Below are 24,519 nucleotides of genomic sequence, written 5' to 3'. Positions count from 1 at the left end.
TGCAGTGGGGCAGGAGGTGTGGGAGATCTTGCAGACGTGGAAGTGGGAGCAGCTGGGATGGGGGACAATAGGCAGGGTCCCCTGCTGCTCCTGGTGCTTTAGGATGCAGGATTCCAAGGGAGCGTGGGTGCTGCAGTCGCAGCGGGGCTGGCCTCGGCTTGGCTGTCCCTCCCTGGGGAGCAAGGGGGCTGGTAGTGGCTTCCCAGCAAGTCATAGTAAGTAGTTGAGGGGCAGGTGCCCATGGGATTCTTAAAGCATCTTCCACTCGTGAGGCCTGCTGTGCTGAGGTCCCTGGGGTCTTGAGAAGAGCCTGCCTCATTCCCAGCGCGTGAGCCTGAGCATGGGTCTCAGATGGGGTGGGGCACCAGTCTGGTGGACGCTGACCTCCAGGAGGGCCCAGGATCTTCCTCTGTCAGGTACTTCAGCACAGCGCAGCCTGGCCACCCACTGTAGGAAGTGGTTCTCATTCCTGTCCCCGCGACTGTGGGTGGGGCTCTAGCTATTTTAACAGGTAGAGAAGAGTGGGAGTGAGCTATGGGACCCTGGAGGCTAAGTCATGAAGGCAGTACCGTATCCACTCTTTCTGCTAAGCCGCTCTAACTTGGAGCTCAGATCCCCCCACCCGCAGAAGGAGTCTGAGGACCTCCAGGACCCAGCTGTAGGGAAGCCCAGCCCCACGGAGAGGCCGCAGGAGGCATGGGGAACCATCCCCATCTTGAAGCACCCCCCCCAGCCCAGACACTGAGCCTGGGAGGGATGAAGGCTCCAGGGTCCCCAGCTCTGCATTGAAGTCATCCTCAGTCACCAAGTCTTCCCAGCCGACGTCCGAGACAAAGCAGAGACCACTCTCACTCTGCTCTTCCTGATGCCTCCCTTGCTGCGTGGATGCCTGGACACCAACACCTGCCCTCAGGTCATGAGGTCTGGGGGAGCTCCTTGCAGAGCTAGAGTCACCTTGTTAACGCCTTTACTCCATTTCTGCTAAACGCCCTCTTCTCCTCCCTGACTTGGAAGAATTAAAAGCAGCAACGGAAAACTGTAAAGCTGGGAGTGAAATAGCAGAGCAAACCAGGAGCAGGCCTCCCCCTCAGCGGATCTTCAACAGATTTGGAGCTGAACTGGGGATGAGAGGGTGGGGAGGAAATAGGAAATGCTTTGGCTGGCTTTGAGAATGATATTTTAAATGATTTAAATTACTAAAGTAGGACTCACATTTTTACTGAAAGGTGATCAGAAAGCTGTAAGTTTTATCCCAGATGAACTCAGGGAACAGGAAGAGAAATTACTAAAGTAGGACTCACATTTTTACTGAAAGGTGATCAGAAACCTGTAAGTTTTATCCCAGATGAACTCAGGGAACAGGAAGAGAAGATACAAAAAGCCACTTTGCCAACAGGATACTTTCTTTTTTTTTTTTTTGAGACGGAGTCTCGCTCTGTCTCCCAGGCTGGAGTGCAGTGGCGCAATCTCGGCTCACTGCAAGCTCCGCCTCCCGGGTTCACGCCATTCTCCTGCCTCAGCCTCTCCGAGTAGCTGGGACTACAGGCGCCCACCACCACGCCCGGCTAATTTTTTGTATTTTTAGTAGAGACGGGGTTTCACCATGGTCTCGATCTCCTGACCTCGTGATCCGCCCGCATCGGCCTCCCAAAGTGCTGGGATTACAAGCGTGAGCCACCGCGCCCAGCCGCCAACAGGATACTTTCTGAATGCATCCCACAGAACTCATAGAACTGGATACACTTCAAGCTGTTTTAGTTTCCTAGTGTGTTAATTACTTTTATCAGTTAGGTTAGCCCAGGTTCTTACGCATTAACATAACAATGCCCAAAGTTTAGTGGATTAAAGAACTAAGCTGTATTTTTCATCCCTACTGCAAATGCACAGCAAGCTAGCTGGGGGCTCTGTTTATTGGAGTTTCTCAAGAACCCAAGCTGTCAGTGCAGCTACCACCTTAGACACTGAAGGTCACTTTGCCAGAAGGAAATAGAACTCTGGAGAGCTTCACACCAGCACCTAAATGCTTCATGCTCAAAATGACATGCAATTATTTCTGCTCACAATTTGTTAGGTAAGATTAATCACGTGGCACCTCCCAATCGCAAGAGATCACAGAGTGCAATTATGGCATGGCCAGGAAGGCCAAAATTTATAAATACTTGGTGAGCCACAGTGACCACCATAGCTATTCTAGGTTGGAGAGTTACAGCAAAAATAAAGAAAGCACGTTTTGTGGTGATTCTGAGCAAAGTGATGAGGCTTAAATGGAAAAGAAGAACGACAATTGTTTTAAATGCTAAAATAAGAAATTTGGAGCCTGGAAGAATACCCAGGGAGTTGCAGTGAGTCAGGAAAATAAAAAACACACTGAGGAAAATGAGTAAGTGTTGACATCAGTCCTGGGGGCAAAGCAAGGAGAGGGAGGAGGGGACAAAGGAGAGGGATAGACTTAAAATCTATTACTGGTACAAAGTTATCTGTGATTATTGATACTTTGCATGTCCACTGTTAGAATAATTTATTTCATTTAAAAAATGTAGCTCAATACATTGTAATGATAGTGGGAAAATACCAGTTGAATTCTTTTGCCACATTCTCCTAATGGCGAAAGAGTATGTGTCTATACAATGGAAGATCAGGTTTTGGGCATGATATTTTCATTTAGAGCACAGTTAGCATCTGCTTGTGAAAATGGGACTGAATCTATGGTGCATTAGTTGTGAGGAGTCAAGTTCATTACTTTTCAGATTTTTTTTTTTTTAGCAAGATCACTTCTTTAAGAAAATCTAGCCCACAGAAAAGCAGAAGACTTGGCAAAGAACTCACCTGGATAAGGTGTGGATGTGAGTGTCACCCGGATAAGGTGTGGAGGTGGGTGTCGCCCGGATAAGGTGTGGGTGTGGGTGTCGTCTGGATAAGGTGTGGACGTAGGTGTCACCTGGATAAGGCGTGGGTGTGGATGTCACCTGGATAAGGTGTGGACATAGGTTTCACCCGGAAAAGGTGTGGGTGTGGGTGTCGCCGGATAAGGTGGGGGTGTGGGTGTCACCCGGATAAGGTGTGGGTGTGGGTGTCACCCGGATAAGGTGTGGGTGTGGGTGTCACCTGGATAAGGTGTGGGTGTCACTCAGATAAGGTGTGGGTGTGGGTGTCACCTGGATAAGGTGTGGATGTGTCACCTGGATAAGGTGTGGGTGTGGGTGTTGCCTGGATAAGGTGTGGATGTGGGTGTCACCTGGATAAGGTGTGGATGTGGGTGTCACCTGGATAAGGTGTGGATGTTGTGTTGCCTGGATAAGGTGTGGGTGTAGGTGTCATCTGGATAAGGTGTGGATATGGGTGTCACTTGGATAAGGTGTGGGCCTTGGGCGTCGCCTGGATAAGGTGTGAGTGTGGGTGTCACCCGGATAAGGTGTGGACCTGGGTGTTGCCCGGATAAGGTGTGGACCTGGGTGTCGCTGGGATAAGGTGTGGACGTGGGTGTCACCTGGATAAGGTGTGGGTGTGGGTGTCACCTGGGTAAGGTATGGATGTGGTTGTTGGGGAGTATGGGTGGGGGTTCTGCATCCCCCTTTAGTGCTAATTCTGCCTCCAGTTTCCCCCTGCACTTGGGCATCACGGGCAGTTCCCTAGAGGTCAGGTTGAAAATTGCCAGACACCTTTTATACAGGGGAAAGCTAATGCCAAGAAATATTAAGTATTTTACTCAAGGTCAGACAGGTAATTAGTGGCTGATCTTGGACTATTGATTTCCAGCCCAGGGATTGTTTTCCCTAATCAAATATTAATAATAACTAGAGAATTGTTCTTTACTTTTCTATCATTATTATACTTAAGCAAAGATTTTTCCTTCAGCCCCTTTGACATAGTTAAATAACTAATGACTTAATTCCAGATGTGAAATCTTGGGGGGCATTCTTGGTGTCTCTAGTGGCTTCCTGACACTCACCAGCAATTCCTTCAGGCGGCTTTTGATGTTTTCTGGCTTCATTACCTCTTTGCTATCTGCTGCTTTGATGAAAGGGCCACAGAGAGAGAGTGACTTAGCACGTTTTCTGACAGCGCTGGAGATTTCTTTTCTAACACCTTCCTAGTACATTCTGCTCCTCTGATTATGCCAGCTCCTTTATTCAGGCATCCGTCCTTGTCTCGCCCAATCAATGGAATTTCTCAATCAACGTTAGCAGGCTCACATCATTTGTTTCCATTGTGAGACTGTCTCCTGATTTCCATACTCATCTTCCCTCCACGGTGCTGAATGTTTCATGCATCGTCCACGGCTCTGTCCTGGGACACAGTCATGCAGTCCATTCTATTCTGCAGATCATTCTTCTGCAAACTTCTCAGAGCCTCACTTGCAGCTTTATCCTCTATTGAAATGAATTCTGCTTTTCTGATAACTCTGAAACACTTACAATAAGCAGTCATCATTGATCTTCCTCAAAATAAATTTTCTATATGGATTTTTTTGACTGTGCACTACTTGGGATGCAATTATTCATTTGACCGTACATGAACAGACTTTACCAATGGCACTAAAGAGTTTCTGAAGACACTATTCGAACTTTAGGAAGGTATAGTTGATGACTGAGACAGTCATATATTTTCCCTGATCTCAGCCCTGTGCCCTCTTTGATGAGCCTTTACGTTCTCAGACATTGGGCAGCATTAAACCGTGAATGTAAGAATTATCTCAGGCCTATTCAAGTGGTTTAGTGGAGGTGAACTTATGACCCAGAACCTGATACTTTTGTCTAAGGACAACAGCCCCCATGGCCTAGGAGAACCAAGTTCTCTGTTTACGTGAACTGCTAGAAGCCACTTCTAAGTCAAGTGATGCCATGATGGTGCAATGAGGGCTATTTTAATGATACATTATATCTTGCTGACTCTTTCAGCAACCTTGGTATTTTAAAGGACATTTGTATTCTCTTTTCTGGTAGAATTATCAGATCATTCCCACATGACAGACAGGTAGATAAAACACTTCTGCCAACAATGCATACAATACATCAGGGTACATTTTCCTATACCTGTTGGCCGTGTATATGTCTTCTTTAGAGAAATGTCTATTCAAGCCCTTTACCTTTTTTCAAGTCCAGTTTATTATTATTATCATTATTATTATGTTGCTATTGAGTTTTAGGAGACCCTTGTATGTTTGGATATTAGGTGACTGGATATTAAGCTCTTCAAAGCTGACAGAATGAGCAAGGTCCTCCAGGCCCCACCGTTGCTAAGGAAACTTCTGCCCCTGGCAATCACCACGATCCAAGCACCAGGCAAGAGATCTAAGAGTGGGCGTCACTAATTCGCTATCAGCCCTAGAGTGTGCTCTGTGATGAGCTGCACTACATCCAACAAGTGTTTAAGCTCTGCCATAACTGGTAAGCATCTATCTGCACATGTAGGTTAAGCTGAAAAGCATACAGCATAGTTTAACTCATGCCCCAATCTTAATTATTAATATATTTAATATTCTAGTTAAAACTGAATTACCCAGAGCTGCGTCTCACTTCATGAACACGCACACGGAGATGAAAGTGTCCTTAATCATCAACTTCAATTTGTCTAGATTTGAATTTTTAAGGACATTTTCTTTGGTAGCAGCACATTTCTTCTCCTCCCCACCTCTTCTTCTTCCTCCTCTTCCTCTTCCACATGAAAACTCAAGTAGAGGCTGAAGATGTAAGGTCAGGACATCTGACACTGATTGGTTAAAAGCAGAGACTGGGCTCAGAGTCCTGCGGCCGTTACCTCCTCACCATGTTCCACCCTTTTCTGCAGCAGTTCCTAAGGTACTCTGAGAACTTTCACATGCCCAGGAAACCAGTTTCCAAAATCTTTGCTCTCAGTCACAAACTGCTTAGGTGACTTAATGTGTGCCTGCAATGAATCATGATTAAATCATGCAACTGGTGAAATAACGAAGCAGAAGAGAGCAATTCCAATCTCCCATTCTCTCATGTGAGCTACAAAATTTTGGACTACATTAGTCTTAAAAAGCATATATTTAGCACCTGCTGTGTATGAGAAAGAGTGTCAGCGCTGTGGACACAATGTGAACAGGAGAGACACAGTCCCTGTTCTCAGAGGTCTTATAGTCCAGTGGAAGATTAGTGTGATATGAGGAAAATCAATTTAAAAATGTATTTTTAAAATGAGTGTTATGAAAGAATAAAATCGGGGTAAAAATAAAACCATAGACTAAGAAGTTAGGAAAAGCCAGGACATGAAAGCTAAACAGAGACTTACAGGAAGAGAAAGAACTGGTCAGTCATGGGAGGTGGGGAGGATGGGCCTGGGGTGAGGGGGCCTCTCAGAGGAGACCAAGCACTGGTGCCACTGAGACCTGCTGTGTTTGAGAAGCTGTGGGGGCGTCCTGATCGCGGCTGTTATTTGCATTTCCCTGACGATGAGTGATGTTGAGCCACTTTTCTTATACCTGCTGGACATGTGTATGTCTTCTTTGGAGAAATGTCTGTTCAGGCCATTTGCCCATTTTCAAGTAAGATGATGATGATAATGATGATGATGATGATGATGACGATGATTCTGCTATTGAGTTTTAGGAGATCCTCATGTGTTTGGACATTGACCCCTTATCAGCTGTATGGTTTGCAAATATTTTCTGCCATTTTGTAGGCTTTTCACTCTATGAATTGTTTTCTCTGCTGTGCAGAAACTTTGTAGTTTGATGTAGTTTCACTTTGCTTTTGTTGCCTGTGCTTTTGGTATCATATTCAAGAAACTGTCAAGACCAATGTCATGAAGGGTTTCTCCTATATTTTTCTAGGAATAATGGCTATTATCAGAAAACAAAAGATAACAAATGTCGATGAGGAGGATGCAGAGAAATCGGAACCTTGTGTACAGAATGACTCAGTCACTGTGAAAAACAGTAAGGCAGTGCCTCAAAAAATTAAAAATAGAACTATTATACCATTCAGCAATCTCACTTCATTTCTGGGAGTGTATCCAGAAGAACTGAAGTCAGGATCTTGAAGAAATATCTGTTCTTCCTTATTTATTGCAGCATTATCCATAATAGCCAAGATATGGAAACAACTTAAGTGTCCATTGATGGATGAAGAAAATGCAGTGTGTGTGTGTGTGTGTGTGTGTGTGTGTGTGTGTATGTGTGTGTATATATATATATGCAATGGAATATTATTCAGCTTTAAAAAAGAAGGGAATCCTGCCACGTGGGACAACATGGATGAACCTGCAAGATGTGACTCAGCAAGACACAGAAAGACAAATACTGCATAATCTCACTTATACGAGGTTTCTAAAGACGTTAGATTCAGAGAGTAGCATGGTGCTTAGCAGTGACTGAGGGCAGGTGGACTGAGGCATTTCTGTTCAAAGGTATAAAATTTCAGGAATAGAAGATGTGTAAGTTCTAGAGATCTGCTGTGCACCATGCCCACAGCTAATAATACTGTACACTTAAAAATCTGTTAATAGGGCAGACTTCGAGTTTAGTGTTCTTAGCAGAATAAAAGAAGCAGGATAAGGAAGGAGGCAAGGGGAGGGACGATGGAAAGAAGGAGGGGGAGGGGAGGAGGAGGAGGAAGAGGGGAGAAGGAGGAGGAAGAGAGGAGAAGATAGGCAGTGTGTGTGTAGCTTCCTGAACAAAGAGTGCAGGATTGAAGATAAATTTAGAGAGACTGACAAGGAAGGACTCGAGTCTCAGGCAGCTAGAATGGAAAGGTTTCAGGTATGGGAATGTTGCTGTTTAATGTATTCTTAAAAGATGTGCTCTGATTCTGCATGGTAAATAGATTAGATGATGGGAACCATCAAAAATAAAAGTAGAGGAGCCAGAAGTGCATTGTTTTAACCAGCAGAGCAGTGGCCATATGATGTGGCCTGTTTTAGGGAGGGATTCTACCCCTAGACTTGTAGACATGGTGCAGAGACAAGAGAACTTTGCTTTCTCCCCTCTGGAAAACTAAATATTAATGAACTTAAGTTGAATAAATAAAAACAAAAATACTCTTTCAGAAAGCATATGGGAGGGAAGACACCTGTGACAAAGCCCCGTGACACCAGCCAGAGTATTATTTAAGGAAACATTGTTTGTCATACGATGGAGAAGCACATGGCCTCTTTGACGCAGAAGGAGAAAACCAAGGTGAGAGATGAGGAGGAGGAGGAACAACAAAAGGTTTGAAGATAAAAAAAAGTTTTAACAATTAATGTTAGCAGAAATCACATTGCAGTGTAAGAGATAATAAATGACTTAACTTCTAATCTCATGCTTCATCCTAGAATTAATGTCACTATGACTGTTAAATGGCATCTGTTTTTGAGATATTATTTGGATGATAGTATTTTTTCTTTGAGTTCTGTTAAAGAAAAAAAATTATTTCGACACTTGTTAGAACAGTAAGGAAACCTTCATTCAAGACTGTCTGAAAAATTAATATAATAGTAAAATTAACATAAGGAGAAGTTGGTTCATTAAAATACATCATGAGGTTTTCCATGACTATTAAAGTTGAATTTCAGGATGGACTCTGGATTTTCTAGTGACTGAAACAAAGAGGAAAATATTGTCACAGAAAGGCTTCCATTTTTCATAGAATGAAAGTAAAGCTTTTCTAAGCATGAAGGCCCCACTTACTATCTGTAATAATTAATGTTATGGCTGCATATTCTTCTTTACATACATTTGTAAAATAAAAGCTAATTCAGGCTTAAAAGCAATGATGCTGATTTAATATCATTGAGTCTTTCTTGATTATTATATAACAGGCTGAATCTATAGTTTCTCCTTCTATTAAGGGGTTCTATTTCTTATCAAATATAATATGATTTAACTGAAAAAGGAAATAAAAATTCAACTTGGATGGATGTTACAAAATTTATATTTTAAATCATTTCTAATTATAACATATTATGAAGACAAAAAAACATCCTTTTACTTTTTACCATAACTCTATCACATAACAAATCAGATGTGTTCATGTCTCTTTGTTTCAGCAACCCAGAAACTCAGAATCATTTGAAATGCCACTTCAGTAGTCACAAAGGTTTTTAGGTGTATCTCTTTTTGCAACTGAGAAAAATGATTTTTCCTCTTCAGCTGCATGATGTGATGGATTACATTGCCTATTTTCAAATTTTAAACTAGGCTCACATGGCTGGTAAATGCTACTTTTTTTTTTTTTTTTTTTTGAGACGGAGTCTTGCTCTGTTGCCCAGGCTGGAGTGCAGTGGCGCAATCTCGGCTCACTGCAAGCTCCGCCTCCCAGGTTCACGCCATTCTCCTGCCTCAGCCTCTCCGAGTAGCTGGGACTACAGGTGCCCGCCACCACGCCCGGCTAATTTTTTGTATTTTTAGTAGAGACGGGGTTTCACCGTGGTCTCGATCTCCTGACCTCGTGATCCACCCGCCTCGGCCTCCCAAAGTGCTGGGATTACAAGCGTGAGCCACACTTTTTTAAGGTTTCTAATTATTTTTATGCATTGTTGGGTTCCTTTTGCTAATATATTTCTGATAATTTGCATCTATGGTCAAGAGTGATGCTGGTGCAGATTTAGGTTTTCTTGCATTGTGTAACTGATTTTTACATCAGGATAATGCTTCCTCATAGAATAAGTCAGAACGTGTTCCTTCTGTTTTCCCAAATTTCTGGAAGAAATTGTTCAGTACTGGAATTATTTCTATATTAAATCTTTGGTAGAATTCACCAGTAAAACCATCTGGGCCTGGTGTTTTCTTTTTTGGAAGATTATTAATTATTAATTCAATTCATTAATATATATTGGTCTATTCACATTGTCTGTTTCTCCTTGGGTGAGTTTTGGTTGATTGTCATTCAAGGAATTGGCCTATTTTATGTAAGCTATCAAAATTGTGGGCAGAAAATTGTTTGTGGTCTATGTTTATTTTCCTTTAAATGACCATGAGATCAGTAGTGACGGCCCCACTTTCATTTTTGACGTTGGTAATTTACCATTGTAATTCTCCCTCTTTTCTTGTGAGCCTAGGTAGAGGTTTATTGATTTAAATGATCTTTTTCAAACAACCAGAATTTTTTTTTTTTTTTTTTTTTGACAGGATCTCGTTTTTTCACCCAGGCTGGAATGCAGTGTCAAGATCACAGCTCAGTGATGCCTGGAACTCTTGACCTCTAGTGATCATCCTGTCTTGGCCTCCCAAAGCACAGGGGTGCAGGTTCTAGTCACAATGCGTGGCCTTCCAGCTTTTGTTTTCTTTGATTTTCTGTATTGTTTTTCTACTTTCGATTTTATTGGCTTCTGTTCTAATTTTTGTTACTTTTTCTTCCAAGTACCTTAGCTTTAAATTGGTCTTCTTTCCTTAGTTCCCTAAGGTTGAAGCTTAGGTTATTGATTTTAGATCTTTATTATTTTCTAATGTATACATTTCATACTAAACATTTTCTTCTGATCACTGCCACACATTTATGAAAGTTTTTCTTTAATAATTTAGATCACATATATTTTAATTTATCTTGAGACTTCTGCTTTGACCCATAGGAGTTCTTCTGTTTAGTTTCTAAATATTTAGGAATTTTCCAGTTATCTCACTGTTGTTGACTTTTACTTTAATTCCATTCTGGTCTGAAAATACATCTTACATGAGTTTTTAAAATTGTTTGTTTCATGTCCCAGAATATGGCTTATCTTGGTAAATGTTCCAGGTGGTCCTGAGAAGAGTGTGTATTCTGCTGTGGTTGGATGAAGTCACCATAATGTCCCATTACTTGATGGTGCTGCTGAGTTCTCATCTGTCTTTCCTGAATTCCTGCCTGTGGGCTCTGTCCATCTCTGATAGAGGACTGTTGTGGTCTCCAGCTATTGTAGTGGATCCATCTATTTCTTGTTGTAGTTCTGTGAGATCTTGCCTCACGCATTTTGGTGCTCTGTGCTTAGGTGCCTACAATTTAAGGATTTTTATGTCTTTTTGAAAAGTTGACCCCTTTATTATTATGTAGTGCTGTGCTTTATCCATGATCATTTTCCTTGCTCCGAAGTTGGCTGTGTGTGAAATTAACATAGTTCCTCCAGTTTCTTTTGATTAGGGTTATGATGGTATATCTTTCTCTATCATTTTACTGTTAACTGATGTAATTCTTTATATTCCAGTGGAAGTCTTTTAGATAGCATATCATTTGGTCCTTTTTTAAATTCACTCTGACAATTTGTGTCTTTTAATCGAAATTCATTGTCTGAGTCAAGAGGTTCTGCTGTGCCCCCGTGTCATGCCCTGCTCGCAGTGTGTGTATATTCATTACCTCATGGATTTTTTAATGCTACAAGATGCCTGGGCTAACAACCACACCTTCACCACACCCATGACCACCACACCTGCACCACACCTGCCACCTGCACACCTCCTTAAAATACCTGCACCACACCTGCCACCTCCACACCAACTCAAAACACCTGCACTACAGCTGCCACCTCCACACCTGCCACTTCCAGACCTCCTCAAAACACCTGCACCACACCTACCACCTCCACATCTGCTACCACCACAGCTCTTCAGTATACCTGTACCACAACTGCCACCTCCATACCTGCAACCTCCACACCTCCTCAATACACCTGTACCACACCTGCCACCTTCACACTTGCCACCTCCACACCTCCTCAATACACCTGCACCACACCTACTACTTTGTCTACGGATAAAAGGCAACTAATAATGTTCTGAGAAACATGAATAACCAAGAAACTCCATCATGTCCCTTCTTATTTGTGTAGCTTCTTTGTATGACCCAACCATTTGTGCTAAAGAGAATGACCTAGGATGAAAAGAAAAAAATGGTGAAACCCAAAGGTCTTCTAACAGGCAGAGGTGCCATGGCAAGATGTGTGGAAATCACCCTTCCAGCTCCTTCCTTTCCTCTTCTGGCATTTTTCTGAGATAAATATTTGACTCTCTCTCTCAATGCATTGATCTGGGATTGAAAGTGAAGTTTATGTAACAGACAGGGTGATCTTCACTTCTGTTGCAGTTTTATGCTCAGCTATGTTTCTCTGGTTTAATTGTTATGATATCCCAAATTAGAACAAAGGTTCTGGTTTAATTTTTATAATATCCCAAATTAGAACAAGAGGACAGAATCTCTATCTTAGAAAAGGCTGTGCTTATGTGTGTGTGAGCACATTTGCTTATGTCATTTTCTTCACAAAGCAGGCAGAAAAAGAGGAAGAATTACATAGATATGTTATAAAACCCAGGGCTTGGTTTTTTTCTATGAGAATAATTTTCTTGTCCTGTTATGTAAAAAAGAAACCCTTACTTTCCCAATGGTACTACTAGGTACTATGTACTAATTAAGGTTCATACATATTTAAACCATTCTCAGAGATTTTCTTTCAAAAATCAGTTAACTATGTTTGTAAAAGAACTCCTAAATAGAAAAAAAATTACTTTCATTGGAGCAGGTTAACCTGCATTCACAATACAAATCCAATATTTACTGCATGCCTTTGACCAAGTTACTTAATTAATCTGAGCCTTATTTTTTAAATATTTAAAATAGGAAAAACAATTCTCATCTTGAAAATTCTTGTATGAATTAGAGATAATAAATACAGTGCTTATGGTAGCAAATGTTACATACATAATCAATGATCGTTATTACCAGTGATGCTAATAGCATTGATAAAATGTTTAAAATCAATACACTTAAAAGGCTATTGAATGGTGATTTAAAGAGAAGTCATCATATTTGATGTTACAGAGTGCCCAAGAGACCTTCAATTTTATTATTGTAATTGTTTTAATAATACCACCAAATTGATCTGATAATATTGACTATGGTATTAAAAAGATTTGATTTTAACATAAAATTGTTGTCTGTTCCTCATGATGTATGGCCAGAAGCTCATGGGTGACTAAGAACATTCTTACTGGGTTTTTGTTTGTGCTTTGCATTTTTTGGTAGGTTTTTCTCTGCCTGAATTTCTCTCATTGACTTTTTTTCTGTTTTAAAATATTATATATTTTTATCATAAAATTTGAAAATTAATAAAAATAATTTTAGATCAATCACCTTATTTCTGGAATATAATTCCTTTCAGTGTTGTAATATGTCCTGAGATTTATGTGCTTAGTTTCTCTGAGATCCACCTTGGCCTCTTCCTGTTTTCCTGGATGCATTCTCATCTCTGGGTAGCGTCATCATTACCCAGAGCTGCAAAGAACAAGCGTCTTAGGGTTGACTCGGAAGAATATTTTTCCTAGCTTGATTTTTTAAATGATAGGTAGATAGAGCGCACACACATACACACACACATTATATATATGTATATATGTATTAATATATATGAATATATTTGTGTATCTTGATATAGTTTTACTCTGTGTCCCCACCCAAATCTCACCTTGAACTGCAATCCCGATAATCCCCACATGTGAAGGGCAAGACCAGGTGGAGGTAATTGGATCATGGGGGTGGTTTCCCCCTTGCTGGTCTTGTGAGAGGGAGCTAGTCTCATGAGATCTGATGGTTTGATAAGCGTCTGTCATTTCCCCTGCTTGCACTCACTCCTATCTGCTGTCCTGTGAAGAAGGTGCCTGCCACTCCTTTGCCTTCTGCCATGATTGTAAGTTTCCTGAGGCCTCCCCAGCCATGTGGAACTGTGAGTCAATTAAATCTCTTTTCTTTATAAATTACTCAGTCTTGGGTATTTCTTCATAGCAGTGTGAGAAAGGGCAGATACATATCTCCTCTGGCTATTCCACAGGCTTCTCAAAACTAATGTAGCATCTCCATCAGTGTGATTTTTTAGATGAATTTCCTCAAGAGGTTAATTTATTTCATTGAATATTACAGGGTTCTATCTCCCCTTTTCTTAGCTTTTCTTGCAGAATATGAACTATTTAAAAGGTTAATTATCGAACTTTTTGATTGAAACATTAAGTATGCAGAATGAAATGAGCTTATGTTTAAATCTCCATTCACCTTACCCGGCTGTTGCTACCATGACTCTCGTTAGATCCATTAGAGAAACAAAATGGATTTTTTGTGTGTATCTGTTTTAAGGTGTCACAATTTCTTTGCTGCCTTGGAATAGCGATGGGTGTATTCTGCCTTTTTTTTTTTTTTTCTCCGAAACCCCAGGTACACACATTTTTATCACAGCATAGTGCTCACTTCTACAGAGATAGGCTTGCACTCAAACATCCTAGCATCGAATACGGGCGTTTGCAGGGTAAGCCCTGGTTCTGTGCACTGTCAGCCAGCCAGTTTTCAGGAGACAGCAGATCACGATGGTTCCAGTTACAGAAGAACTGGACCTCCTTTTCCAAGTCCCAGCTCCAGGTTACAGAACCACTGTTGTGTCTCCCACGTGAGGGGAAGTGGTTTGAACTGTTGCTGGTGGCCTTCACTTGTGTGCTTGTCAGCCGTGACCTTTCCTCTACCCTGAGATGTTCGATTTTCCTTCCCTTTCTTCTGCTTCTCTAGTCCCCCGCAAGGACCTCTCTGCATAGTTGGACCTTCAAACACTTTTTAAGTACACGCCTGTGTTTCGTTTTTACTTACACATGCCCAGAACTACACCTCCTTTCTCTTTCATATGTCCTCCTTCAGCTGCTCCTTACCGCTCACTGTGGTACACCAAGGGCCTGATGGAAGAGTCTGTGGTCATCTCATGTGGCTCAGCTGTTCTGTATCGCTCACTCTGGCACACTAAGGACCTCATGGAAGGGTTCGCGGTCATCTCATATAGCTCAGCTTTCTCCCAACTCTGCACACAAAAATCACTCACTAATTCATGTTAAATCTCTCTTCAGAATGTTTTTACATAACTCTAATCAGTGTTCAGACCATGGTTCCAGTACATCATCTGTGGAATCTCTTAATAGCTCCCTTACTGATTTTCCAATCTTCTAGATTTATTTTCCCCTTATTATTTTCCTTCCAGTAAAAATCTTTCTAATGTTCAGTCTGCTTATATCCCATCTGATATGGGGTACATTCTGTCCCACCAAATTTATATGTCAAAGCCCTAACTCCCAATGTGCCTTTAAGGAGGTGATGAAGGCTCAATGAGATATAAGGATGGGGCCCTCGCTCGGCCTGTAGAACTGGTGCCCTTATAAGACGAGGCATTGGATCTGTTTCTCTCTCTCTCTGTCTCTCTCTGTCTGTCTCTTTGTACGCACAGAGAAGAAACAGGTACAGCCAGGTGGGTGTGAGTGAAGATGACACAGTGAGTATGTGGCCCCCTGTAAGCCAGACAGCAAGACCTCACCAGGAACCAACTCTGATGACGCCTGCCTGCGTCCTGGAGTTCTAGCTCCCAGGACTGAGAAATATGCTTTTGAGTTTAAGTTGTGAATCTGTGGTATTCTGTATAGCAGTTTCTAAGTTCACTATGGGTCAGTGAGTAATCATTCCTGAGGTTGACTCAGCATATTTTATAAGTGCCAGAAGGTCTCCAAACAGCAATTAAACAATTCTCTCCTACAGCCGAGGGAAGACTGCTGAAAATAAGGCTCCAGATCTGGTTATAGGAGTCGTGGATATATAAAGAGGCTCAATTGACAGCTGTCCTGCTGTGAGTATTATATCTCATAGGGAATGAATAGAACTCTGAAATAAGGGATGGACGATACTCTCAAACTCCCGGATTCCCCTGGACCGTCTGAGTCAGCAGATGTAGCACAAACCTCTGCCCCAGAGACGCAGACTTTCTTTCCCTTTCCCTGGAGCCCCTGTAATTGCTGCTTACGGGATGGGTTACAATCATCAGTCCAAGATTCACTCCACTCTCCCTTTTCATCTGAGCCAACACACAGGACGAAGCCTCCGAATGAGACCCAGGTATTGTCCTCATGGGCATCCAAAAGAAGTGTTATGTGGCTCTGTGCTTTCTAGTGGGAATACAGGAGCGGCTAATGATTTATGGGACCAAGGATGATCCTTGGTACTTTCCACACAACAAACCCATTGGAAACCCTGCTAAGATTGCCAGAGGCCAAGACCGCGCGACCTGCCAACCTCTGGTTTGGCAGCTTCGCATAAGAGCACAGTATGAAAATATTGGGAACATGTTTAGATAATAAAAACAATGCCAGAGTCAAGCCTAAGAGTTATCAGTGGGGTCCACAGTGACCGAAAAAGCAAACAAAACAAGTGACATGTGGAGATCTCTAGAAAAATGGCAGAATTAAAAAAAAAGTAATGTTCCTATTATCTAACTTCAGTAATTATCAATATTCACAAATCTTGTTTCTTCTTTTATAACACATTTATTGTTTTTTATTTATTTAAATATGTTAAAGCAAACTTCAGCCATCATATAATTTCTCCCATAATTATTTAGTATTTCTAATAGATTAGTGCTTTTTAAAATAAACATAACTATAATACTATCCTCACACTTAAAATAAATAATTTTTAAATATTCTATATCAAAACAATTTTCATTTGGTTAACATGTTTCTTAAGTATCTTTCTTCTATAAAGTTCATTTTTTACTTATGCTCTGAAAAAAATGTCCAGTTGTTCTACTTTTCATTGTAATTAACTAATGATCAGTGGTTTAAAGTGTTGTCAGTCTGACCCATCTATTACAAAGTTTCCATCCATCTTTCACCTAATTGTTTAAGCAACTCTGGATTATCATATATATATATATATATGTATATAGATATATATTATATTTTGTTATCTGTATATTTGCTAATTTGTTGTAGGCTAATATATATAATATATATATAACTATATGTATTTGTTATGAGCTAATTTATTAGGCATAATAAATTAGTTTATAACAAATTTGCAAGTACACAAATTATTAGCTAATATATATTATATATAAACATAACGTATATATAACATAACATATAACATTATATATAATAATATATATAACATTATATTGTTAAAGCAAACTTCAGCCATAATTGTATTAGCTAAACTAATATAATTGCTTATTCTTTTATTTGCTGAGGTAATCCTTTTCTGCAATCTCTGCTAATATAATTGTTTATTCTTTTATTCTTTTATTTTCTGAGGTAACCCTGTTCTGCAATCTCTGCTAATATGATGGTTTATTCTTTTATTTGCGAGGTAACCCTATTCTGCAATCTCAAATTGGGCGCTTTATAAGACAGCCTTGCTAGTCTTGCTTTCAATGATGTTCTGCCTGGGTGGCTCTTTTCTTAGTGCCCTGAAATTGTCAGTTTGGTTTCAAAATTGAGGATGAAACACACAACATTGTAAAGACAAAATCTGGTGCCACCTATGCCCGTTAAGTATAAAGAGTCACAGGAACTGGAGGTCCCACAATCAATGTATCTCCCTCGGCAAACACAGAATCAAGCTCTAGGGAAGAAGACAGTAGAATAGGAGAGAGAAAGCCTCAGACGTCCCCGGGAGCATCCAAAATAAGAGTGAGAGGCTTTCCTCCTCTTCAGAGGGATGATGGAGGAGGGGGCCCTGTCCTAGCTGCCCACACTACAGCAGGCCCAAGGCAAGGAGACCTGGCGTCTCACTCCGTGGCTTGGCAACTATCAGTGTGGAAACATCCAGGCTCCTTTTTACTGACCAATTCACAGGAAGTACTGCCACCTGGGTAAGGTGGTATCACAGGGCATGCTACCAGGCACAAAAGAGAGATTTACTTAACAATTTTGGGGGCAATGATTAGAGAAAAATTTTAGAGCTACTTTGTGTAAAACACCCAGTCTGGAAAATTCAGCAAGTCTTCCCACTAGAATGACTGATTTCTAGATATGCTCAAGGGAGCTGGGGGCCCACGGCTCGGATTATCTGATGTTTGTGCCCCTCAAAAACAGAGTTCTTGTGGGAGAGCTTAGCTGGAGTAAGAAAGACCTGTATGCTTCACATGCATATATCTTCAAATTTCATATGAAGGCATTACAGGCTTATTTTTTAGTTGATCACAGCATAGAAGAGAAGATCTGGTCTAATCTTCCAAGAAATAAAAATACAAAAAAAGAGATTAAGTTTGGCAGACATAAATGTTAACATCTTTGAAAAAAGTAAAATGTCCCATAGAAAAATTTCAAATTTGGTATATTTTACAGTATATGTTCTCTACTGCAAAACAGCATATATAGCATGAATATTTATTTTAATGAATTTGGTTATTTATTTACCAAGACAGGGTCTTGCTCTGTCACTCAGACGAAAGTACATTGGTACAATCCCAGCTCACTGCAGCCTCAACCTCCTGGGCTCAAGCAATCCTCCCACCTCAGCCTCCTGAGTAGCTTGGACCACAGGCACGTGACCACACCTAACAATTTATTGTTATTGTTATTATTATTTTGTAGAAAAGGGGTTTCTCTATATTGCCCAGGCTGGTTTTGAACTCCTGGCCTCAAGCAATCCTCCTGCCCCCAAAGTGTTGGATTTCAGGCATGAGCCACTGCACCTAGCTAGCAGGTACATTTATTACCCTAAATGCTAAAGAACTATGTAACAGCTTCAAGCATTCTTGTTGAGCAATGACAAATTCTATCTGAGAAGCCATCTGTTTTTAAGGCTGAGTGCTTAGAAATTATTCTAAAATAGTCAAGTTACATTTCCATCACAAGTAAGTACAGACTAATAATCATATCTTCTTAATGACTGAAATACTTGAGGTTCATAGAGTAATTGCTCAGAAACCCCATTTCATTGTAGAGACAGCATAGATATTTAGGTTGATTTTTCAGTAAAGGATATAGGTATTTTTTGTCTGAATTTCTGATCAGGATTACTTGATTATGATTTGGTGAGCTACCTACAACTTCAGGGAGAATTTGGATTGATTAATAATTAGGCTTTCCCTGTGTTACAGCCCAAGTCATTGGGTAGGGAGCCCACCATCCCAGGTTTAGTATAAAATGCCTGGCTGGGAAGGACAGATTCTTTCTTAATGCCCTGGGAGGAGCGATGATGACATGGTGTGGTTTTCACGGATGTCACAAATAGAAAAATTACTTCTCAGCTCTCCTATCAGTCAATTTTTTGGTTCTTTGTTCAGCATAAATGAAAGGCCCACTGTTGGGGATGGTGTGGTCCATTTAGAATATTCTTTAGTATAATAAAGGGGAAATGTAGCTGCTTTTGCTGGTGAGTTATTTGTGATCTCTTCTCCTTAGTTCCCCTCTAGATATGAAATAAAATTAGAGTAATGGACATAATTAACTCTGAGTCTCATCTCAGAAGGATAATTTATTACCAGGTTAAAACCCCTTGAACCAGAACTCTAAGTGATTTGTAGTGATTATTATACAACACTTCCACAATTTTGCTGACCTAGTTTTCTTTTCAAAAAAGAAGGAGAGAAACTAAATTATGGAATAAAAATGAGCCTTAGCTATTTCACTGATTGAACTGATTTTGTCAGCCTATTTTTTTTAAAGCACCTTAAAATCATTGCATTCTTAACTCATCGGCTATGTCAAGGTAACTAAGATTTTAGTACCACTGGTCTTTGAGATGGTGTTCAGAATGCCATGACAAAGTAGGTCAACCAGTTGTATTATCTGTTCCACCGGGCCCCTGGTTCTGCAGTGCAACCTGAACCTTTTCTCAAGGAGGCTGTACTCAGGTCAAGAGGTGAAAAGCCAGAAAACAAATTTAGAAATAATATGAAATTCAGAACAAAATGTCCATACCTTATAACATCTATAGTAATAAAATAAAATTAAAATTATGATTGACCTATTAGTTTTCAAAGCATAGTGCTCAATATCCAAGCAAGGCTAAGGTGAGAACGCCTTAATAGCACGACAGCAAGTTGGGGGAACCAGATTGATTTCTGAGAAATTCAGTAACAGCACATATTTAAATGGCAATATGGAACCAAGAATAAGGTCAATCCAAACCACATATAGAGAGAAATGGACAGACAGCTGGCATGGGTTCTATGCACCGTGAGTTCAATAAAAATGTGCACAATGAGGAGACTGTGGAAAAGCCTTATGAAGGCAGCATTCTAGTGTCACGGTTTATTCCTGTGCCTTGAAGCAGCCTGGAATGTGTTATAGGAAAAGTGGGGCTGGGCTCAAGATTTCAGTCTTCTGCGGGACCTCGTCCATTTACAATCGAGGACAGTCTTTTACTATTCTGTGTGTGCTGCTCCTGCCAATTTCCGTTCACATCAGGGACAGGTGAGGGTACTCATTCTAATTTCCGTGATTGGAATTGTTTGTATTCTGCGTCAATTACTATTTGGAGAACTCTAGAATTAAAAGCTGAATATTGAAGTCCCTCTTCCCCCTTTAACATAATTGACTCTAATTATTTAACTAATTTGAATTTTATTGCAAAAGTTTTCAGTGTTAACTATTCAGAAGAGAATGATTATCAGTGAAGACAGAGAGGGAGAATGATAATAAAAATTCATCAGAGCATCTTTAAGCATATTTTTTTCAAGCTCCTTTTCTGCAAAAAAGAGGAAATAATTTAGCGAATCTAGCTTCTATTTCTTGCTCTTCACAGGATGTTAATGTTCTAACAGGAGTTGGAAGGGAAATAAGAGAACTGGATTTGCTGCATTCCTAAATGTGCTTGTATTTCTATTTGTTCTCAGCTTTGCCGTATTTCAGAGGTGAAGACAATTCTTTGCTTAAATCACTTTCCATTCAGATCAATAGCAAACTGATAAGCATGCGCCTGAGAGGCCCTGGATAGAGGAATGACTGCTGACAAATCAAGATCTCCAGCTTAATGACCTGCTGGGTTAAACGTACAGAGAATCTGATCTATTCTGGCATAAGGGATCTTTAACACCAAAGCGGCTTTACTTTGAACCACACGGGGAGCACACAGCCACGGAATATACCAATAAACCATTTGCATAATTATTTTGCTCAAACCTTTTGCAGGCAAAACACTGCAGCCTCAGCGGTGTCCTCTTCTTAGAGATGTGCGAGGGATGTGCTTTCCAGACAAGTGGTGCTTGAGGGCAGAGTGCTAATGTCCATGTCTCACCTGTGTACTGTTCAGAGGGTCTACTGTTCAGAGGGTCCACCTGTGTACTGCTCAGAAGGTCCACCTGTGTACTGTTCAGAGGGTCCACTTGTGTACTGTTCAGAGGGTCTACTGTTCAGAGGGTCCACCTGCGTTCTGTTCAGAGGGTCTGCTGACCTCTCTCCAGGGTGTGTCCTGTTCAGAGGTCTACTTTTCAGAGGGTCTGCCTACCTCTCTCCAGGGTGTGTCCTGTTCAGAGGTCTACTTTTCAGAGGGTCTGCCTGTGTCCTGTTCAGAGGGTCTGCCAACCTATCCCCAAGGTGTGTCCTGTTCAGAGGGTCTGCCAACCTGTCCCCAGGGTGTGTCCTGGTCAGAGGGTCTGCCAACCTGTCCTCAGGGTGTGTCCTGTTCAGAGGGTCTGCCAACCTGTCCCCAGGCTGTGTCCTGTTCAGAGTGTCTGCCAATCTGTCCCCAGGCTGTGTCCTGTTCAGAGGGCCTGCCAACCTGTCCCCAGGGTGTGTCCTGGTCAGAGGGTCTGCCAACCTGTCCCCAGGGTGTGTCCTGGTCAGAGGGTCTGCCAACCTGTCCCCAGGCTGTGTCCTGTTCAGAGTGTCTGCCAACCTGTCCCCAGGCTGTGTCCTGTTCAGAGGGTCTGCCAACCTGTCCCCAGGGTGTGTCCTGTTCAGAGGGTCTGCCAACCTGTCCCCAGGCTGTGTCCTGGTCAGAGGGTCTGCCAACCTGTCCCCAGGGAATCTTGCCTGGTGTTTTGCAATCCTCATGCTGAGAATGAGTAAGGAGCCCTTTTCTGTGCTTGCAGTGGAGTTATAGATTATTTTCTATATCCCTTAGCAGTGAATACCTGAGCTACCATTCCTCTAAGGAACTGATTTAATGCACACTACCAAAATGTGTTTTCCCATCCCTTGTATGATAGCTATTATGTTATTTTCAACTGAAATATGTATTTTGCCTAAAATAAAGTATTGCTTTGTTCTTATCTTATAAGCTCTGACATTTTCACTAGGAAAAGTTATTTTTTTTTTACTTAGTAATCTAATCTTTTATTACCCCTGGCACAGTCATGGAAAAATAAGTAACCCATATTTGTTTCTCAGATCATCCATATAAATATTTTGGGCAAATAAATATTTTGTGGCATGCATCAAGAAACATTTTCCCAGGCATATTTGGTTTTTATTTGTTTTCCCAAATGTATGAAAATATTTTAACTAAGTGATCCTAATCACCTTCATATAACCACTGACATACAGACCTTTGGATAGCATTTACCTATTGTTTGTTTAGATATTTGTTTTCTAATGCTTTTTTACAGGGTTTTATGTGTCTTGCTTATAGGTGACAAGGACAGCAAACCAGATCTAGCAAGCAGTTTATCATGATTGAGATCTTTTGCAGTTGAAAAAAAAACTAATAAAAAACGAAAAATTAGGAAGGAATTTTAGGCATCATGAAATTTTGAAACCCATCGTTCTCTCTTCACCTCTAAAGATTTTGTTGGTAGTTAGGCAAATTATATATGCACGTGTTTATACATACACACACAACAGGCAAATGCATTAGTCTGACAGTATTCTTAAGCTTGTCTTTCTTTTTCTTCTTTTTGGCATTGAAAATCCAAGTTTCTCTAAAATTATTGAAGCAGGGTCCCTGAGTAAGGATCCTTTCCAAAATATACACTCATTTAAAAAAAATTCATTCTGTTTACATTAATAAAAAGCAAAAGTTTCAATTACTGAAAATATTTGAAAATTACCATTCTGAGGCAAGACCACTGTTTTTCTTTCTTTTTTTTTTTTTTTTTTTGAAACAGAGTCTCGCTCTGTCGCCCAGGCTGGAGTGCGGTGGCGCGATCTCGGCTCACTGCAAGCTCCGCCTCCCGGGTTCACGCCATTCTCCTGCCTCAGCCTCTCCGAGTAGCTGGGACTACAGGCGCCCGCCACCACGCCCGGCTAATTTTTTGTATTTTTAGTAGAGACGGGGTTTCACCGTGGTCTCGATCTCCTGACCTTGTGATCCGCCTGCCTCGGCCTCCCAAAGTGCTGGGATTACAAGCGTGAGCCACCGCGCCCGGCCTGTTTTTCTTTTAATACATATGGTGTGGTTAAGCAGAAAGAGCCCACGAAGCATTCAGCCCTCACCAAAACCCTTTGCACAACATGGAGAGGGTCCAGCCAGGACACGTGATTTCTTGTCACGGATTCTTAGATTCCTTATTAGTAAAATACATATAATATTTTTTATTTATCAGAAACATTGGCCAACTAAAGGTGGTGAAATACTATGTCATACCACATAGAAGGTGCTTCTTAATGGGCACTTCTTTCTCATTATTACTTCACCACTGATTAAGGACCACTGGTATGTAGCCTTTCGCAGGACGTAACACAGGCAACCTGGAAAAAGCTGGCTTGAGAGCTCCTGCTTACCAGAAGGCTCAGTTGCCCAAGAGACAAAGGCGTTGTGGGGCACGAACCAGGCTTTGGTGAATTTATCTCATTATACACCAGGACTTATAATTTAAAAACCAATGTCATATAAAGAAGAAAAAAGATAAGGTGACATACAATACCATTAACACTTCTTCAGAAACGGATTTTAAAGCAGAACTTCCATGACTGTGAAATCCAACCAGGTGCGCGACCATGAGGAAGGATGGCGAGGGAGGAAACCGCGCTTTGTGGGTGAGGTGAGCCGGGTGCGCGACCACGAGGAACGATGGCGAGTGAGGAAACCGCCCTTTATTGGTGAGGTGAGCCGGGTGCGCGACCACGAGGAACGATGGCGAGTGAGGAAACCGCCCTTTATTGGTGAGGTGAGCCGGGTGCGCGACCACGAGGAACGATGGCGAGGGAGGAAACCGCGCTTTATTGGTGAGGTGAGCCGGGTGCGCGATCAGGAGGAACGATGGCGAGGGAGGAAACCGCGCTTTATTGGTGAGGTGGGCCGGGTGCGCGACCATGAGGAACGATGGCGAGGGAGGAAACCGCGCTTTATTGGTGAGGTGAGCCGGGTGCGCGATCAGGAGGAACGATGGCGAGGGAGGAAACCGCCCTTTATTGGTGAGGTGAGCCGGGTGCGCGACCACGAGGAACGATGGCGAGGGAGGAAACCGCGCTTTATTGGTGAGGTGGGCCGGGTGCGCGACCACGAGGAAAGATGGCGAGGGAGGAAACCGCGCTTTGCTGGTGAGGTGAGCCGGGTGCGCGATCAGGAGGGAGGATGGCGAGGGAGGATAGCGCTGTTTGTGGGTGAGGTGAGCTTCACATTCAGCGACCCGTTAGAATTCGTTCTGATGAGCAGGATTCTTTCACAGCGTTACATGAAGAGTGTGGCGATTGTACTTTGTGTTTCTTTTAGTTCCAGAGAAGAGTGATTTTTTTTGTATTTGAAATAAGTAAAGATTATATTACCTTGAAATGAGCATAATTCAGAAAAGAAGGCACCGAATTTATGCTTAAATCATGGTCTGGGGCCTAAAATGCTTGCTCAAATAACGTAGCTCCAGTGTGTTTAAGGATGTGTACATTTGAGCGAGTGTGTGTGTGAGTGTGTTTGAGCCTGTGTGTTTTAC

General features: G+C 41.6%; 1 long non-coding RNA gene across 1 annotated transcript in view; it reads right to left on the bottom strand.

The window, feature by feature from the left end:
• Positions 1-23,581, bottom strand: part of LOC129491704 (uncharacterized) — a 69,507-nt gene extending 45,926 nt beyond the window's left edge. Inside the window, exon 1 of the long non-coding RNA XR_008660596.2 lies at positions 23,518-23,581. This is a non-coding gene — a long non-coding RNA (uncharacterized lncRNA). The remainder of the gene's footprint in view (positions 1-23,517) is intronic.
• Positions 23,582-24,519: the final 938 nt, after the last annotated feature.

This window comes from Symphalangus syndactylus, chromosome 10 (genome assembly GCF_028878055.3).
Source record: "Symphalangus syndactylus isolate Jambi chromosome 10, NHGRI_mSymSyn1-v2.1_pri, whole genome shotgun sequence".
Lineage (NCBI taxonomy): Eukaryota > Metazoa > Chordata > Mammalia > Primates > Hylobatidae > Symphalangus > Symphalangus syndactylus.
Note: the sequence above shows the minus strand (reverse complement) of the source record. Positions and strands in the feature narration are given on the sequence as shown.